Below are 21,489 nucleotides of genomic sequence, written 5' to 3'. Positions count from 1 at the left end.
TCCACCTGCCAATGCAGGGAACACAGGTTCGAGCCCTGGTTCAGGAAGATCCCACCACATGCCGCAGAGCAACTAAGCCTGTGCGCCACAACTACTGAGTCTGCGTGCCACAACTACTGAAACCCGTGCTCCACAACAAGAGAAGCCACCGCAATGAGAAGCCTGTGCACCACAATGAAGAGTAGCCCCCGCTCACAGCAACTAGAGAAAGCCCAGGCACAGCAGCGAAGACCCAAGGCAGCCAAAGTTAAATAAATAAATTTATTTAAAAAAACCCATTCTATCAATTTCCAACTATGTTTATAAAGCAACTGTATTAAACTGGAGCCAGATATTATAGTCTGATTTTTTTTTTTTTTTTTTTTTTAGTTTGTCATCTGTCTTTGGGGCTTTTGCTGAGTGTGTCTTAGCTGTTCAACAGCACATAAATGGCATAAACAGCCTTTTTATGTCTTACGCTAGAAGAGATCATTATGAACTTTTTTATTAGAAAATAAAACTTCAGTTGACTCTTCTTAATGTACTAAAAGTATTTAAACATTTTGAAACTGTATGGAGATTGATATAAATTCTTTCACATGATCTGAATATTGACACAAATGACTTTGGGAACACTCCCTATTACATTATAAAGACTATTTAGATAGACCCAAAATTTGTACATTTGTGGGATCTTTCCATTACACAGAATTAGTTTCCTTAAAGTTAATTTTTTTTTTAAGTTCAGCCTTTAAGTTTATTTATTTCAATTTTCTTTTTCAGGAAGTGTACCCAAGAGGAGTTCTGAGACAATGTCCTCAGATGTTCTGCTGGGATTAAACAAGACACTGCTGTATTTTGTAAGTTCATCTATTTTTATCTTAGTAAAGAAGACTTTCTGCTGCAGAGAACCAGTTTTTGGTTTTTTTTTTAATTTGGAATTAGAGTCAAATTTTGATTTAATAGAAGACTTAATTTTATTTTTTCAAGATTTCTTTTACCTAAATTTTATTCAATTTCAATGGATAGTTAAAAGCATTTCTGTGTTAGATGAACTCTGTTTCATTGTATGTATTAGCCAATATTTTAATGACCTGTGAGAGGAACTTTATCAGTTGTTTAGCTAATTTAAAAGGGCAGTGCTCTCAGTAATACCGATTTGGCCTGGGTGAATATATTGGTAATTATAATGTCTTGTATTTCACTGAACAAATATTTTCAATTTGATCTGTAACAACTACCTCTTGTGGCCTGATGAAGGTAACTGAATACTGACCCTCTTTAGGAAACATATTGATTTCCTTTTTGTTACTAAAACTTAGATTTTTACATTCCAGGATTATTCATTATGATGAGATGTGTACCACATTGTTTGGATGTACTAAAATCTGTCTAACACTCATGAATTTTACATGATGTGAGGCAAACAAAAGCTACTGTGTGGAGAGTCATGAGTGATATTAAATTGAATGTTTCCTGAACCTTCAAATTTACAACCCTTCTGATTACCTTAAAGTTGAGAATTTTGCTATTTCAGTTTCTAAAACAGTATAAAGCAAATCAATTTCTCCCCCTTTTACAAGCTCTCTTCTGATTTTGATACAGAATAGCCCCCTTGCCTCTAGTTACTTTTCTATGACTGACTCAGGAGGTTGAGAGTGTAATACACCTCATGTAATTTGACATTTGCAACTTTTTCTTTTCTTTTCTGTGTGTGTGTGTTTTTTTTTCTTTTTATTCAAGTAAACTATTCCCAATAAACAAGAGAAAAAATTGTGCTATGTCCCCCCATAGTAAGTGGGTGCGGGGGAGGGTCATCTGGATGAAACGATGTACCTGGAGATATGTAATCAGCAGCGCAGTGGCTATTCCAGGTGCATTCAGCAGGAGTATTTTGTTGCTCCAGTATTTTTGAACAAGCTGGATTAATACTGATTATGGTAACATGAAAAACACACTCAAAAGTTAGAATAGATTTTAGAAATGTATATAGTATTTTGGAAAGCATAAATCAGTCAAAAAGATCTTGAAATTGGTGAAGAATCACTCACAAAAAAGGAGGGAAATTTTGTAAAGATAAATATTAACATATCTCATAGATAAATAAGGATTTATTTAGAAGATTAAAAAATATAAGGTTATATAGAAGATTATATAGAAGACAAAAAATAAGGATTATATAGAAGATTAACAAAAAATCTTTATCTTAAATTTAAACTAAGACATAGCAATTCTACTTTTTTCAAGTCGTATCCATTTACATTATTATTTTTCTAAATGGAAACCAGGGAATTCTCCCCCTAAAACACTGCATTTAATAAAAATGTTCAATTTTCTATTTTTGTTAAGGATTTCTCTATGTCTGTATCTTCCTCGTAAATTCCAAGTTTTATCATTGAATAGCAACAGCATTTAAATGACTTTATACAATTTTATATTAATAAGAAACATTTGTTGAATATTTACTATGTATCAAGCCTTATGCATGAAAAATGGCAAAGAAGTTTAGTGTTGAATATTACCTGTGCCATATGATCAGTGGTGAATATACATTTTCTATTAGGATTTCACAGAAGTTTCCTGTTCCCCTATTACTACATCAATCCCTACAGCTCTAAGGAATCCAAGTTGGGAACTATGGACGTATTATTAGAACTTAGATTAATAAGAAATATTTTTAAGAACCAGGAACAAATGTATTCTTGGCTGGATCACACTCTTCTTGATATCTCTGAGCACTTGTAGTTTATTCAGCTAGTGTAGAATCTGGAATGTACCAAGAAGGTACAGGGGAGAAATAAAAATTTTGATTAAATATTCTCAGTAATAGAAGTATACTCCAATAAAAAAAAATTAAGGAAGTAGAATAATTCCAATTGAAAAAGAAAACGTACTGAAATAACTGAATACTATTCTTCAATGTATATTAAGAAATCTTACAAAAACGTGACCCATTCTTTTTTTGTAGTGATTTTTAAAAAATTCAAAAACCTGGACTATTAATAGTGCAGATTTCCATGCTGAGAGAATTTTTAAGTGCTAGAATAACTACAGATACACCTTTGAAAATCCCTTATTTTGAGAGACTTTTCAAGCAACACAGATCCTATCTTGCAGAGACTATCTGAGAGAAAAAAATGCTAATTAATTCAACATGAAATTTTCCAAACCTAGGATTATATGATCATACGTTGGTTGCTGCTTTACATTCTATAATAAGTCATTAGCTTCAGTCAACATTGACTGTGCTTTTCTGAGACCGTACAAAGGAGGAAGCTAACTGGTTTAGCAAAACATCTCCTGCTCCACTATGGTCCCAGTTGAATACTGTCTAGTCGCTAATGGGGAATTAGTACACTTTTCTCTAAGGGTGTGAAGGATGATCAAAGTAGACCCTCTGCCTTTGGAATGAGAACCTCCCTGGGAGCTCTACTCATTTCATCTGACTGGAAGTCATCTAAACAGATGTTTTAAGGAGCACATTAAAAAAAAACAAACTCAGAGCTATCTTTTTGCTGTCCAATATTGCTATCCTTAAGAGAGGATTATACTTCACAAGGTAGTATCTATCAATAGAGGATATTTTTCTGGTATTTTAGATCATGAATGATTCTAGCTTAGAAATCACTCTCCCTTCTGGCTTATAATGCTAGTTATTTTATAGACTTTCTTTTCCAAGAAACTCAGTAGCGATGAAGTCAGCACTATGTTTTGTAAGATTTTTTAATTCAATCAAATGATTGAATTATTTAATTCAATCAAATGAATATTTGTGCTAAGAACTGTGGAGAATATAGGAAAATTGCAAAAGACCAGTGCTTCCAAATTGCTACAGTTTCATTGTGGAGAAAAAAATCAATTATATAAAAATTAAATGTAGGATTAAAGTCAGTAAAAAACTCAGACTGTATTATAACTCTCTGACTTCCTGCAACATCTTAAGTGTACCCTTGTATGCCACATACATGTTTAAAGAGATGGAGAAAAGAACAATGAATGAATGAATGAAGTACTGCAGTTATTCAGAGTCAATGCAATTAAATTTGAGAAATGAAACAGGAAAAACTAAGGACTCACATCACAGACTGGACAAAGTAAAGAGACTTGGCTTAAGAATTTACTTAGGATATGGTGATAGATTCTATCTTTAAAGGTCTTGGAAAGCGAATTTTATGAAATGAGTAGCGAGCAGCAAAGCTAAGAAGTAAGATTGGTCTAAACGAGGACAGGTCTTAATTCCATGCTGGGCAGCCTATACTTTATTCTGTGGGAGGGTCAGTCACCAGAGGCATTCCTATCAATTCCTGAATAACTGACATGGGAGGAAGAGGTGAGAAAAATCAAAAACTGTCGTACTTCTAACTCTGAATAAGTGGAAAAAATGTGCTATGAATGGAAATATGAAAATTAAGAGGTTGGGGTGAAGAGGGCAGTTGGTAAGGTTGATGTGTAAGTAGTGAAATCTTCCGATTTTGAAACACCTTCAGCTTATTTTCCAAGAGTGACTTATCTCTACTTATATTCTTATCTCAAACCTATTCTTTTTGCTTTAAATGTTATTGGCATTTTTGATAGTAAAACCAATGGGTTATTTGTATTCATTTATAATTTATACTGTCACTGCACCTCTAGTCTATCTAAAAGTGAATTTTTAAGTGAATAAACAGGAATTATTGAAATGGTGAAAGAAATGTTCATTCATTTTGGAGTAACTTTTACTCACATAAAGTCCTGAGTTGACATTCAGGAGTAATTATTTGCTTCGTTATAGACATTGAACAGTTTGTTTTATAACTTTGGACATTTTGTAGAAATAAAATGGATTTGATTTTTTTGTTCTGTTGACAAAGATTCTTGTTACTTTCCTAAAAGACAGAGGCACTTGGTCAGAAAGAGTTAACTACGAGGTAGAGGCCTAGTCATTTCATGTGTTGATTTTTCTCATCCATTAGTAGGCAACTATTTATGATGTGGCCAGAAACAACTTAGACATTCTCTGAGGAAGACAGAACTGTGCTTGCCCTGATTTAAAGAACATTTGTAACAATATACATTGTGTATACAAAAGAGAGTAGTACAGATGGTGTAGCTACCTACTGAGGGAAGTTGACATAAAAGCAAAACAACTTAATATTTCCCAAAGTATCAGTGAAAAATAATTTAGAATAAAAATATTTATCAGTGACTTTTCAAGAGGATTATGAAGCACAGGGAGATGTGCCCATGTGGATTCTTCTGGGGCCTTTGCAACCAGTTGTGAGAGACTAGAATTGATAACAATGATTTCAGCAAGACAGACTAATTTCTCATAATCTGTTCTTCATCTGTTTTCACCATTTTGTTTTTAATATATATCATAATATATTTTTAATGTTGTTAGATATTTTCTAATCTAAAAGTTATTTGATGATTGGCAAGAAAAATACAAACTGTGAGCCAAAAACCACTGGTGTATGATGAAGGGCATGAGCTTAGCACAGGATTGGACTGGAGATTGTTTATGTCCAAACAAAACAAATAAATATGTTGGGGAAAGCTACGGCGTTGCAGTATAAAGCTTTAAGTTTGTTAGTCTAAGCTTGTCTAAAAGAAAGGATAACAGTTCATCAAGAGAATCATTTTTCTCCCCCATACGTTATAAGGATGCTTATACGATTGAACCACATAATGGCACGCACTCTCACCAGCAACTTTTTAAAATATATGAAAGTTCTTCCGCATACGGTTGGTTGTTTCTTGTATGAGCCTTCGGTAGTCACCTTGAACAAAACTTAAATGCAATTACACAAGGAAACAAAGTGATTATGGTAGCTTTCTGATTATCTACATACCCAGGGAAGAAGCCTGAAGAATTGTGGAGGAATAAGTAGTTGACAGCTTATTCCTTAGACAATTCTTGAACATCAACTGTCTCCAGCAGGTTTAAGGTAGGAGTTTTATGGCAGACAACTCATAAGTGAAGTTCTACTGAGGATCTGAAGGGCGGGAACTTTTCATTCCTGACTGAAAAAACACCTCTATGTTATAGATATCAGCCATGTTGAAAATAAAGACATTTCATTGTGAAAGTTAAAGGTTATCTGTTCATTCACTTAGCTACACATATTCTTTGGTAGCATATATTGCTGGCCATTCTGTTTATCGCCAGAAGTTGAGACACCCATGTGCAGGATGAAAATTTTTGTCAGGAAGGAACTCTAAATGCTTAAGAGTGCTAAAAGGATATCTAAAAGTTCTGTATGTCTTTGTCTTAAAGATACGGCAGAAGATCTTAAAGATACACTACATACCATCAACACAGTAAGACCTAAGTTTGCTCTCTTAAGGAGTTTAATCTGATTGAAATTCCATTGTGATGAATCTGCTAGGGAAACACTGTGTCCAAGTAGAGTGATGGAAATGTGTGCACTTCACCCACTCTTTCTTTCCTTATCTGTGTTCTGTACTAGGAAGTTATGGCTCTTTTATTATTTGGAGTAAAGCTCTTAATGCCTCTAAATGAGAAAAAAAAGGACTGTGTAATGTAAGTACAAGCCAGTAAGTTTAAGTGTAAAAATTAGAAGTCACTAAAAGGAAAAGTCAATTTCTTTTCAGTTAGATATTCATGTATAGAATAGAGATCAACACAGTAAGCATCAGTTCTAAAAATAACAAAATTTTATACATTATTTTTTCTCCTCAGCTGTACCAGTGGTCCTTGCTTATTAGCAGAGAAACACATCTCTTCTTCTTTGTTCATAATTACCATCAATTGCATCATTGGGCATCTGTGATACACACTACTGTATATAAAATAGATAACCAACAAGGACCTTCTGTAGAGCACAGGGAACTATACTCAATATCTTGTAATAACCTATAATGGAAGAGAATGTAAAAAAAAAATACATATATAACTGAACCACTTTGCTGCACACCTGAAACTAACACAATATTATAAATCAAGTATATTTAAATTATTTTTTAAAAAAAATTAAAAAAGAAAATATAGCAAAATCAAAAATCATTAGTTTCTCCATTTTTATTGTTTTTTAAAAATTCGTACATATATAGACACACACACACATTCCTGACATTATAGCCTCAGAAACAATATTGTCAAAACTCTCCTTTTGAATAATTTAGTTATTTAAAAAAGACTTTCTTTAAGTGTGACAAACTCTAATTTGTTTCCTCGGCATAATTAACCACTGTGACTTTCTATTTCATTTGTCTTAACATTCACATTAATGAATTCACCTTTTGTCCTGCTTTGAACTTGATATTGAAAAAGGTTTTATGCATCATTGCTTCTTAATATGCCTCAGGTAATTGGCCCTGTTACAGTAGCTTATATAATACTTCTCTGAGAAAATGAGAGGGACTTTCCCAAGAAATAGAGTTTATCTCTAACTGAATGTGTTTCAGTGAAGTCATTATGAACATGGAAGATGTTTTGACAAAGAAATATATGAAATTACAGAAATTGAAAAAAAGTTTTTATACACAGACCAACAGACATTTAGTATTGTTACATGTAGCCTCAAATCTCCTTAATATTAATGGTCTACATTCCAACTTTCTATTATTAAGTAAATGAAAATGAGCTCCTTGCGAATTTACATGGGAGCAGAATAGTACATAAATATCAATCTGCTGAAATAGACTTTTCCAGACTGTTATTCTACCTTTGCCAACTCTCTGAGTCTTCTGTGGATTAAAGAATGTGTACAAGTAAGACCTTTTTTTTTTTATGCTGCTTAGAATCCTGGTTTCAGATTTTCTGTTGTATTTTGAGAAGACTGGATCGAAGCATTGTTGATAGTGACAAACGCAGGCATTTAATTGTGTTTTGAGGGTTCCCCACCCAAACCTAACATTGGGCATATTTCAAATGCTACATCTGCAAAAGCTTTTCTTTTCTGCTTTGCAATAGTACAGAAAACTCTATATCATTTGGAGCCCAAAGGGGAAGAATTGGCTCCACATGACGTAGAGTTTTCTGTACTTTTCCAGGGGTTAGTTTGAGTAGTTCCTCAGTGCTGTTAGTCTAAAGGCAAAATGGTCATGTGTCTAAATGCACTACTCTTTATGTTCGCGGTTAGACAAGAGTTAGGAATGTAGGTATTCCGCTTCAGCCATTGTACAAAAACAGTCAAAAGAGTTTTTGCATCACATTCAAATCTCCATCTGAGTATGTCTCTCTTCTATGATTGAAGAGAGAATGTAAAGCTCTCCATTCTAAAATGGCTGGGAATATGTTCCTATATATCAGTGATGTTATTTTGTCACTTGTGTTGTGACACAAAAAATCACATAAATTTCTTAAAAAACAGCTATAGAGTAAGACTGATGTATAAGACTCAATATTATGCCATGGGATAAGACTGAGGTGTATTATGAACTCAACTAGAAGCAGAATTAAATTATCCCCTTGAGTTGAGTTGTGGCACTTTAGAACTGCCCTTGAATAATTCATTCTCACCCTTTGAAGCAAACACTTTCTGGGACTATTTTCTGTTTTTTTTTCCTCTTCTGCTCTCCATTTCAGGGTTGTCTTCCTGACATAGCCTGACCTGAAATCATTAGATATGTGGTATGTGATTAAATATGTGACTAAATTGTGATTAAACTGTTTTATTGTGAAGTTAACTTACATACATTCTCGGCCAGAAAATGTCAGCCAGTACTTACTTTTAAAGTTAGAATAAATGTTAGCTAATTTAATGGCCTTATAGTTATCAGTGTCTTGAGATAATTCAAAAAATTTGTTTTAAAACAGGGTTTCTTAGCATAATTTTTGTGCTGTATCAGTTACTATTCCATCAGAGAAGTTGAAAAATTAGAAAAAAGTATACATTTGTTATAAGAGCTTTTTATAAGGATTTACATAATTATAGGAGCTGGTTAAAAGATGTCAATAGGGCCGCTGTCTTTGCATGTGTCTAGAGTTTAAATCCACAGGACAGGCAGCTGGGAAGAGAAGATGGATGTAATGTGGGAAAGAGTATGCTGTAACTCACAAGCATTTGCTGAAACCGAGGGAAATGGATTGGAAGTCATGTCAGTTCTTAACTTTTCGCTGCTTTCAACCTTGGTGATACAGATGTCATTCAGGAGAAACTGGGGCCATGGTCATTACAGAGCTAAACACACATGTGACACAGGAGAGGCTGAAGGAGGATGAATAGATAAGATGCACTGTGCGTGATCTACAGAGGCACCTGATGACTCTGCCCTGCCATTCCAGCTAAAAAACAACATGGCTGCTGCTTCACTTGTGCCCGCACATCTCACAAAATCGTCTCCATGGCCCACACTAACTGGCATCATACAGGGTAGGGGGTTCTGAGCAATGTTGTTTGTCCTAGCCCAGCTGACACAATACAGAGCCGCCACAGTGCCTTGGGTCCATTTGGAAGTCTGATGAAGTTTATGCATCCCCTTTCAAAATAATGATTTTAATATTTTAAATGCATACAATCAAATGCAGAGGATTACACAGAGAATCAATTTTATTAGAATACAGTCATCAAGACATGAGAAATCAAATTTGTGGTGTAGTCAAACACAGGCATCATAATACGGTAAATAAGGTCTAGGCAAATGTTTAATAATAAGAGTAATTCTGAGGCTGTGATGAGTTTAGATCATACTTTACATAATTGTAATAAAATATATGAAAATATAATACTTTGTATGAAGAAAAGTTCATAAATATTGCTATTCCTATTGCGCTTTGTTGACTAACATCATAATCCAAGAAAATGATAAATTTTCACTCAGAATTCAGTGAGAATATGACTTTTTTTCCCCATACACATGCACAGATCTATTCTATTCATTGCCCTCTCATAGATAAGATCTGTAAATCCTAGGATAGTATCCCTCCTTTGGAGTCACAAACTCTCTTGGTGAGTGATCTTTACCTGTACTTATTTTTTAAGGTAAAAAGTTCAAAGAAACATTTTTGAGATCTAGATACCCGGCTGTGGGTATCACATGCTAAATGATGCCTGTAGTATAATGAACCTCACACTAATTCTTTTACTTGTTTATAGTTATAAAGTCTTAATCCTAATGAACAGCATCTTGGTATGTCTCTGTGGAAAGTAAAATCAACATTCCACAAGAACTGGCCACACTAAATTGTTAGTAGGGTCCCGGGATTTTTCTTCTTGCTATGAAAGCATCAATGATTTTTTTCACAGTTTAGACATAGTAAAATAGCGCCTTTTAGACTCCTGAGTATGGCAGTTTTTAAATGTTTTCAAATGAATTTCTTTCAATCTGTATTATATTTCATAAGGAAAATTTTTCTCTTTGCATGCAATAAGACTGCAGAGTAATGCACAGCTTATTAAATAGATACTGCTGTAAGGATACAAAGTGAAATGATATTCAATATTAGTATAGAATGTCAAATTTCTGTCTCATTCTTTTTTTTTTAAATTCTGTTTTCTCTAACTTTGGCCTTTTTAAACTTTGTGTTCAACTTTGTTTTTGCATACTCTTAAGAAAAGAAATCTAGGGGTACAATTTTGTTTCTTTTCTTTTTTGTATTTGATAAATTTAGCATGTTACACTTTGCAAGTTTAAGGTGTACAGTGTGTTACCTGATACATTTATATATTGTACTATGATTGTCATTGAAGTAATATTTATCATGTTACATCATTATAGTACAATATTATTATCTATATTCATTATACTGTACATTAGATCTCCATGGCTTATTTACTACTCATTACAAGTTTGTATCCTTAAATGCCATCAGTCTTACCCCTTCAGCCCCCATCCCCTGGTAACCACCATTTTACTCTCTGCTCTTTTACAGTTTTAACTTATTTTTAGACTACACATATAAGTGGTATTATACAGTACTTGTCTTTCTCTGTCTGACTTATCTCGCTTAGCATAATGTGTTCAGGGTCTATTCATATTGTCACAAATGGCAAGATATCCTCCTTTCTCATGGATGAATACTGTTCTATAGTGTACATATAACATTTTTTGCAAACTATATATTGGATAAGGGGTTCATGTACAAAATATGTAAATAACTAATACAACTTAATAACAAAAAAACCAAACAATGTGATTAAAAATGGGCAGAAGAAATGAAAACAGTTGATTCTTGAAGATCGTAGGTTTGAACTGTGCAGGTCCACTTATACACACATTATTTTCAATAAATTACAGCACTACACGATCCTCAGTTGGTTGAATCTGTGGATGCAGAATGGTGGAAATGGAGGGCCAACTGTAAAGTTACATGTGGATTTTCACCTGCGTGGTGGTAGATGGCCCTAACCCCTGCATTGTTCACAGGTCAACTGTGTAGACATTTTTCCAAAAAGGACATTAAAATGGCCAACAGGCACATAAAAAGATGCTCAACATCACTAATCAATCATCAGAGAGATGCAAATAAAAACCACGAGTTATCACCTCACACCTGTTGGGATGTCTGGCAACAAGAAGACGAGACCAGTGCTGATGAGGATGTGGTAAAAAGGGAGTCCTTTTACACTGTGGGCGGGAATGGACATTAGTCCAAACACTATGGGAAGCAATATGGGAGTTCCTCAAAAAATTAAAAGTAGATCTACCACACGATCTAGTCATTTTACTTCTAGGTATATACCCAAAGGAAATGAAAACAAGATGCTGACTAGATATATGCACACATGTTTATTGCAACATTACTCACAGTGGCCAAGGTATGGAAACAACCCAAATGCCCATCAACAGATGAATAGAGGCACGATTTTTAATAATACATTAAAAATGTTTGCTGAATTTCTATTATTACCTTATTTTTAGAATATTTTCAGAGGTAGAAAGTTTGGTGACTTGTTTACAGTAACAGATACTCTTCACAATTAGGAATTAATAATTATAATCTATTCTAATTGTAACATCTAAAAATCACTTTAATATACATTATTTCATTTGATAATCTTGACACTATAGTGCTGAGAGGGAAATGTTTATTCTTTTTATTTTATGGATAAATAAACTCCAACAAAGTGAGGGAAAATGATTTGCCTAAGGTTACATGGATGAAACAGAAGGTGCTTGTTCTAGAATTTAAGGTTTCATACTTTATGTTGTCTTTCTTTTATAATGATAATAATTTGATGTTTAACTTTACACCTCATAAAAGTATTTTATAGATGAATAAGGAATTGTGGACTTTCATAATTCCTGTATCTGCTTTTGGGAATTATAGGAAAATCAGTAGCCCAATATTTAATTAAGTGGTTTTAAAACAATTCTGGTTACTCCATCAACTGTGTTCTCAGGTGTAAATTCTTTCACAATTTGACTTTCTGTGTCTTTCTTGGTTTGATTTTTTTAATGTTTAGGAACTGATTCTTGATGGCATGTTCATCATAGTACTAAGGTTTCATGTTGGATTGACTGCTGTTTTTGCAGTCATTTTAATTTAATTTCCCTTTTTGTCATTGGTGGATGGAATAGTAGAATTTACACTGTGTAACCTATGTAGCTGGCTTCTGAATATTAGAGCACCCTTTCCTCCCAGATGGTACACTCATCCAGACCTTTGTCACTTCTTTCTCACCCAGCTTTCCAATCTGTCATTCTTCCTGGTTGAAGTTAGATAACTCTCCACCACCGCAGTCTTCCTCAGCCCTCTGGCCTAAACCTTCGTTTGTGACTGCTGGGCTGTACCTGGTTCCAGCTTTCTCCCATCTCTGGGTGTGCAGTAAGCTTGGTTTTATAGTTTCAGTGTCGCTTTTTACCTTTATTTAAGGACATAAATGTTGTATATGTTTTAGCCATTAAAATAAAAGATGAGTGTCAGCCAGGGTTCTAAATGGTTTCTGTATCAATTCATTTAATTCCTTTAAGGTGGGAATAATTATTGTTGGTATTTACCTTCATATTCCATAAAAAAAAGAAACAAACATAGAGAAGTTAAATAACTTGGCTGAGGTAATGCCATTACCACCCAAAAGTGTTGGGATTGGAAACCAGGTAGGAGCACCAGCCTTATTCTACCACTTCGGTACGTAGACTACGGTGGATTATATTAACCCTTCTAGCACCATGAGGTCAATGAAAATCTCAAGCTTTGGAAGGCACTTAAATTTAGATCTTGACTGTGATCCTTTCTCATTGAGTAGACTTGAGTTTTGGACCAAATACTTCCTCAGTATCAGCCCAGTTGAACCTGTTTGTAAAATGGTGATGATCAGTCTTCATCCTTTTCATGGTTGTTATGTGCTTTTCATGGCACCGAGCAGGCCTTAATAAATGTCAGTTAGATTTTCTTTATATAATGCCATGGGCATTTAATTCATTAAACATTATAAATATTTAACTAAAAGAGTATTTTAAAATAGTGTGGCAGTTACTTTGATATGTCTTCTGAATGTTAACCTATTTTTTAAAATTTTCTATGACACTATTTTCATTTCCCAAATAATATGGACATAAATTCTCCCAATATATCATTGATTCTCTATGTTTTTTTCCTTTTGGATGCTTTGTGGGTCTTTAGTAATTTTTATGTATTCTGTAATGTCAAACTAGTCACTTTTGGTCTTCTTTGTCTCTGACCAGTTTTCAGAGGTGTTGAATTCTCCCCAAATACCTCAAGTTTGGAGCATTTCATTATGCGCTGCATGTGGTCAAAAAGGTACTTGATGTAGGCCGCTGTCAGGGTTCTGCCACTAACGTTGTCACCTGGGAAAATCCATTTGGTTTCTCTGGGGTGCACTTTCTTTTCTTTTCTTTTTTTTTTTAATAAAAGAAGAGGAATAAACTTTATAAAATACATTGCCTTTCGAAAGGCAGAGATTTCTTTATTTATTGCACTAGCCCTTCTAACTTTCAAAGCATATTTACATGCACTCTAAATCGATCTAATGGTCATCTCTTTTTAAAAGATGAGACACCTGAACAAAGTGCTTTTTGATGTGTCTAAGGTTTGATCACTGGTAGCAGAAGTAAAACCAAGTCAAGTTTTTTCACCATATTGTTGCCTTCTATAAGGTATGAGACAAATAACAATATTAATCGTAATTTTATTTTCCTTTCAAACTATAGAAGTGATACGTATCAAAGTTGGAAATCATAAATTTGACCTATGTCAAGTTTGAAAATAGGGAAAACATTTTGGGTTGTATTATATTTAAATTTATTTTAAAATTTTCATATTTATAATATTTATTCCACCCATTTAAAAGCATTATAAAACTCTTTTCAATTTATTTTTCTTAGTAAAGATTTGTAATTTTTGAAATGCAGGATCTGAAGATATTTATTGCTATATATTTTAAGTTTTGATGCAATCACAAAGGAGTACTTTTTAAATTATATTTTTAACCAGCTATTGCTAATAATATCCATATGTTTAATGAGATCTTTAGGCAAATTTCTGCAATCACATATATTAGCTTTATTAGATTATCAGCTGACTCTTTGTTTCCAGGATTAAATTCATATATATATATATATATATATATATATATAGCGTAATAGCAAACACAGTTACCACATTTTCAAAAGTACTTCATCTATATTAACTCATTTATCTTTACAATAACTCTTTTTGATATGTGCTATTACTAGCCTTATTTTACAGATGAGTAAACTGAAGTACAGAGGTCAAGTAATTATCCCAAGGTCACAAAGTTCTTTGCGTGGCAGCTAGTGAGGAGTATAACACAGGTCATCTGCCTTTGAAGTCTGAGCTCTTAATTTCTGTGCTATGAGGCCTCTCATAACGTATTTTCTCCTTTCCAGCTCCTAGATGTATTATTTCTGGTTAGTGTTTTGTTGCATCAACTAAAGCTTTTAGACCATTGTAAAGCATTAGTGATGTTATGGGTATCTTTTAACTATATTCAGACTTTAATAGGATTGCTTTTGGTTGTTTACTATTAACATTTCTTGGGGGGAGGGGTGTTATGATAAAGATACACTTCATAATGTAAAATGTATTCTTGTATTTCGGTTGAACTCAGAATGTTTCTCAGAAATGTGCTTTGAATACTGTTAAACGGCTTTTAGCATCAAGATGGTCGTAGTCCTTTTTTTCTTTTGAATCAAAGTTATATTTTATTGGTAAGTTTCTAAATAGCTTAATAGTGGTTTTTTTTTTCCCAATCTAGCAGTAAATAGCCCTTAGTCATGGCTCTGAATTCAATTTGCATAAGGTTTGCTTTTCATATCTGCATTTGTAGTCTTACAGTAGCTTTATGTTTTGTATAATCCTTGGCAGGCTTTTATATCAAAACCGTATTAGGTAATTGTCTGTCTTTGGGACTACTTGTACATGGTCTCCTATTTCCACACCTTTGCTCTTTCAGCTGAGAATTGGTTTTAAAAAAAGAGGGCTTATATACCCTGCGGTGTCACATTCATGATGACTAAAATGTGATTACTGGCGTCACTGGATGCCAGTCTCACTCTGTGCTCTCTGGACTTTGTTAGAGCCCGTGACTCCTTCTTGGGCCAAGTTGGCTGCACGTTGGACTGGGTTGCATTGTGTAACCCTTTATTCTTTCCCCCTTTGAAGTCTTAGTTCAGTTGGTCCATACCTGTGTGCTGCCACAGCATCATTCTCCCCTGCCACATGGCTGACCTCAAGGTGTGTACACGGATTTTAATGCCAGCCGTCTGCCCTGTGGGAGTGGCTTAGAAATGAGAGAGGCTTAGAAGTACAGATTATTTTCTTTCCTTTGCCTCACCACAGTTCTGCGCTTTTTGGCATTCTGGGCTACCCTTCCTCTTACACGCATGTCCTGTACAGCAGACATAAGAAGTCCAAAATGGTGATTTGAAAGTAACTTCTAGATCTTAAGTATCCGTCTCAATCAATCAGGTGTGTCCCTCCCTCATTTGGACTGAACCCTAGAAGAGTGAATTGGGGCACATGTCAGTTAGATAACAAAAACCAGTGTAGTTGCTTCAAACAGAGAAATATTACATTAATACTCTGTTATAACAGTGTTGGAAGAACCGGAGGAACAAAAGAGAGTAAGACACAGGTATGGGGCAAAAAGAAGAAAAGATAAAGCAACTCAAGATTTAGTAACTGGTTTCCCTTTTCTGGGCTGGAGATGCAAACACGTTCCCATACACTAAGGGTGCCATGCTGAGAAGGCTTCTGTTGCTGGATTCCAGATGCCCCGAGAGCTTATTCTAGTCTAAAGCAGCTGCCTGGATCCCTCACTGCCACTGTTCTCTCCTCCAGTGCTGAAAATTTTCCTGCGCTGTCCTGCTGGAGATGCCTGCAGAAACTCGAAGTGAAGAGAGTCACAGTTCTCTTTCTTCTGCCTTCTAAACTTTAATATGTGCCTCCTATTGGAAGCTTAACCAAGAAAATCTTAGAAGTGCCTTTTGTGGTGTCACAGAGGCCTTATAATATAATAGCACAGGAGGTAGGAATGGAGGTTGAGAGCAAAGGGATGAAACGTTTCTTGGTGTCTGTTCTTAGCCTTCTATGCGTATATAAATTCCAAGCAACAATAACAACACTTTCATGTTTTTGCCTGATGTGATAAAGCCACTCTCATACAAATGAAAGGCTTTTACCCTCTTCCCCAAAAGGAAGAAACAATGTTAATCAGTCCTCAAGTCCATCTGTGGGGATAGTAATTCCTCTTGTGGTTTAGTAATACTCCCATTGGATCTATTTTAACTTAAAAAACATTTTAAAGTGTAAAATATTAGAGGAAAAAAGGGGGGGAAAGTAAGTTAATATATTCAAATAAATAGGGAAGAAACTATATAAATTTACCACTAATGTTCTCATTTCTATAACTTCCTTATTCACCATGAACTTCATCTTTTCCGGTTATTAGCCAGAACCCTAGTTTGTAAAGGTTCTTCTCCAGAGAAGTGACCCAAGCCTTTATTTCCAGAAGGTTTTAAGCTCTGTGATCAAGAATTTATAGAACTGTTCCAGTTTTACATTAACACTCACCATTGAATGTGGAATGATAAGAGAAGCTCCGGAGAATCCCCTGGGCTCCGGACATAATCCTTCCTGTCCTAGTATATATCAGTAAACCAATTTCCTTCTGTTCATTGAGATCAGCCAACCTAACCAGTAAAGCTACTTTCTTCTTACCAATTAGCTCAGTGGGAAAAGAATTCAATAGTGAACTGGTGGCAGTTTCAATGTCCAACTAAATTAAAACAGTATTTTATCCTTTGGGGAAAGCATTGCATCCTCAGGAACCAAGAACTCTGAACCATCAAAGGCAAAAGTTTTGAGTAATAGAAGTAAAAATTCTGCAAGTAGGTTATTAGGTCTAATAGAGGAATCACTTCCACTGAATCCTTGATTTCTGGACCCAAGTATTCCAGCTCTAGGCTAGAGCATTTAACCTTGTTTACTTTATATAACACATCTCATTAAACTGCCCTCCAGCTTCACAAATTTCTTGAACTGAGCCTTCAACACTGTACTCTACTCTCCTGTCAGCTGAGCGGCCACTGAGTAACCACTGAGTAACAGGGTACGTCGTGAGAAAAATGAATTCCCTGACATAAACCCTTTGTTGTTCTTTGGTCCGAACCAGTTTTGCATGGGATCCACAATGGTGTTAAGACCTGATAAGTTCACAGATGTCAAGGTTTGCAACGGCATTTTGGTCAGGGAAGACGAATGTATATTCAGAACAAACGTCTATTCCAGTGAGTACAGCTCCCTATCCGTATCAAGATGGAAAGAGATTCAGTGACATTAACCTACTGCCAAGGGGCCTGCTGGTGCAAAATTGAGGCCTAATTACTGGTCTTTGCTGTGGGCAAGTTAGGCACCCAGCAACGGTAGCCAGACAAGCCTCAAAGAGGAAAGACCATGTTGTTAAGCTATGTATAGCTTCTATCCCTGCCAACACAGCTACACTCTAACCCATATCACTCTTGGGTGAGTGGAAACAGGTGACAAAAATTCACATTTTGGTTCATTTAAAATTTTTGCACCTGATTTTTGAGATCCTACACACACACACACACACACACACACACACACACACACACACACACACCCCACTTTGTTAGCACTTCATGGCTCTGCTTAGATATAATTTACTCCTACAGGTTTCCCTGAAATTCCAAGAATTAGTTAGATGATGTTTGTTTGTCCCATACTATCCACACTATATCTGTAACACTGTATTGTCTCTTAAACAGCATGCCCAATTTGACTGTAAAATATTTGGAGACAGTCCATCTCTTGTTTATTTTTGAATCTCTAGTGTGCTAGCCCTTTTCTGTCACATATTACTTTATGCTGATAATTATTGACAATGATTGCAAGTAGTTCTTACTTTATTTTTTGCATTTACTATTTAGACCATGAGTTATATATTTTAAATTTTCAAGTGATTGTGCTTTTCTGAGTGCTTATCCAAACTTCATTATTAATAGATATTTTTGTTAAACTATTTTCTTAGAATATGACATTTAATTTTTTTTTTTGGAATTTATTGAAATTTTCTGAATGCTTGAAGGCTTTGTGTTAGAAAATATTTCAACCTTTTAAAATATGTATATTTCTGTTACACAATACAGTACCTGATGTATAATTTTTAAATCAAATAGATACCATAAAATAATCTATATCTTTTATTTCTTATTTATTTATTTTTAATCGACAGGATCTATCAATGCCTGAGAGAGATGTGTTCAAATGTCCCATTCTATCAAATGCTGGTAGTTGTTAAGAGACTATTTTGAGTGACCTGATTTCTTTCCATTTGGATACTTGTTACATTATCTCCTAGAGTTGGAACATGAGTGCAGAGCCTAGCCGAGCTCCTGTGTTCTGCAGGCATTTTTAAGGTTGCTCTGTTGTTCTGAAATGGGGTGCTTTCCTTGGACCACAGCCAGGGTCTTGACCAGTCCATAAAGTAGGGTTTCCGGAGAGAATGGTCTCCACCTTTCTTCAGGATCTTCTTCTGCCCTTAGCTTTGATGGTGTTCACTCATGGTGTTCAACTGACAGCCAACTCCCTCCCCCGCCAGCTTTCTCTGAACCTTATACGCTTTCTTTTTTACATCTTTACTGGAGTATAATTGCTTTACAGTGTTGTATTAGTTTCTGCTGCATAACAAAGTGAATCAGCTGTATGTATACATATATCCCCATATCCCCTCCCTCTTGCGTCTTCCTCCCTCCACCCTCCCTATCCCACCCCTCTAAGTGGTCACAAAGCACCAAGCTGATCTCCCTGTGCTATGCGGCTGCTTCCCACTAGCTATCTATTGTACTTTTGGTAGTGTATATATGTCCATGCCACTCTCTCACTTCGTCCCAGCTAACTGACCCTTCCCCCTCCCCGTGTCCTCAAGTCCATTCTCTACATCTGCGTCTTTATTCTTGTTCTGCCCCAGCAGGACAATGGTTCATCAGAACCATTTTTTTTTTTTAGATTCCATTTATATGTGTTAGCATACGGTACTTGTTTTTCTCTTTCTGACTTACTTCACTCTGTATGACAGACTCTAGGTCCATCCACCTCACTACAAATAACTCAATTTCATTTCTTTTTATGGCTGGGTAATATTCCATTGTATATGTGTGCCACATCTTCTTTATCCATTCATCTCTTGATATATGCCCACTAGTGGGATTGCTGGGTCATATGGTAGTTCTATTTTTAGTTTTTTAAGGAACCTCCATACTGTTCTCCATAGTGGCTGTATCAATTTACATTCCCACAAACAGTGCAAGAGGGTTCCCTTTTCTCCACACCCTCTCCAGCGTTTATTGTTTGTGGATATTTTGTTGATGGCCATTCTGACCCGTGTGAGGTGATACCTCATCGTAGTTTTGATTTGCATTTCTCTGATGATTAGTGATGTTGAGCATCCTTTCCTGTATTTGTTGGCCATCTGTATATCTTCTTTGGAGATTTTTCTATATGAGTCTTCTGCCCATTTTTGGATTGGGTTGTTTGTTTTTTGATATTGAGCTGCATGAGCTGTTTGTATATTTTGGAGATTAATCCTTTGTCAGTTGCTTCATTTGCAAATATATTCTCCCATTCTAAGAGTTGAATTTTCGTCTTGTTTATGGTTTCCTTTGCTGTGCAAAAGCTTTTGAGTTTCATTAGGTCTCATTTGTTTATTTGTTTTTATTTCCATTTCTCTAGGAGGTGGGTCAAAAAGGATCTTACTGTGATTTATGTCGTAGAGCGTTCTATGTTTTCCTCTAAGAGTTTCTTTGTAGCATAGTCTGAAGTCAAGGAGTGTGATTCCTCCAGCTCCGTTTTTCTTTCTCAAGATTGCTTTGGCTATTTGGGGTCTTTTGTGTTTTCATAAAAGTTTAAAAATTTTTTGTTCTAGTTCTGTGAAAAGTGCCATTGGTAGTTTGATAGGGATAGCATCGAATCTGTAGATTGCTTTGGGTAGTATAGTCATTTTCACAATGTTGATTCTTCCAATCCAAGAACGTGGTGTATCTCTCCATCTGTTTGCGTCGTCTTTGATTTCCTTCATCAGTGTCTTATAGTTTTCTGTATACAGGTGTTTAGTCTCCTTAGGTAGGTTTATTCCGAGGTATTTTATCCTTTTTGTTGCAGTGGTAAATGGTGAACCTTATATACTTTCTGGTTAGTTTTTTGCCACCTTGGTGTCTGCCCTGATTTTTTGGTTCCTAGTAATGATTGGCCACTCATTCTCTATCCCATTTTCTCAATCTTCGAGTTAGTTAATTTCACCCAGATTTGGCCCCTGTATTGGTTGTTATCATGTATTTTCTGTGTTATGAGTCTCTGCCTTTTTAATATTTTCATAAGTATTTTATTATGAAACTGGAGAAAGCGATTCAAAAGAACAGATTATATTTTCAACCAAAATTCTACAAATATTAATTTTAATGGATGCCTACTATAATGTCTTAGATTACTCTTTCATGGATTTTCAAAATTTAATGCTTATAAACAGAATGACAAAAGTCATTTGTAGAAATCTCTATTTTAGATTTCTTTAGAATAAATTCACAGAAGTAGAATGACTCAGTCATTTGGTGTGAACATTTCTGAGCCTTTGCTATATAGTGAGAAAATTCCTTCCACAAAGTATGACTCCATTTATGCTTACATCAATACCACGTGAGAGCCTTTGTTTCAATAATTCTCAGCTGTATTGGAATTTTTGTTGAAATTATGTTCATACCAAATTGCATGACAAAAATGATATTTCATTGATTTAATTTATATTATTTTTAGTGATTTTTGTGCTTTATTCACACTGTTTCCTCGTGTTTCCACTTTAGCATGTTGTGTGATAACATGCTGTGCTCATTATCAGTTGGCTTTTAGAATATTTCGTATCAGTAAATGTTCTGCTTCCGTATGAATTACCAGTCTTTTATTATTTCTGTACAGAAATACATCTTTTAAAAATTTTAGCAGAAATTTTATCTAATTAACATGTATGCATCTTTTGCGAATATAAGTATGAAGATAAAATCTAATTTATGTTTGCTTGCTAAAATTCTGTCAGATTATTGAAGATACATACCCAGAAATTTGTTATC

General features: G+C 34.9%; 1 protein-coding gene across 1 annotated transcript in view; it reads left to right on the top strand.

Moving 5' to 3' along the window:
• The first annotated feature begins 777 nt into the window (after window positions 1-777).
• Window positions 778-21,489, top strand: part of MARCHF1 (membrane associated ring-CH-type finger 1) — a 544,235-nt gene continuing 523,523 nt past the window's right edge. The window contains exon 1 of the mRNA XM_055085795.1: window positions 778-839. The gene's annotated coding sequence lies outside the window, so the exon portion shown is untranslated. The remainder of the gene's footprint in view (window positions 840-21,489) is intronic.

The sequence above is a fragment of the Physeter macrocephalus genome, chromosome 7 (genome assembly GCF_002837175.3).
Source record: "Physeter macrocephalus isolate SW-GA chromosome 7, ASM283717v5, whole genome shotgun sequence".
Classification (NCBI taxonomy): domain Eukaryota; kingdom Metazoa; phylum Chordata; class Mammalia; order Artiodactyla; family Physeteridae; genus Physeter; species Physeter macrocephalus.
The sequence above is the reverse complement of the archived record's forward strand: the minus strand, read 5'-3'. Positions and strand labels throughout refer to the sequence as shown.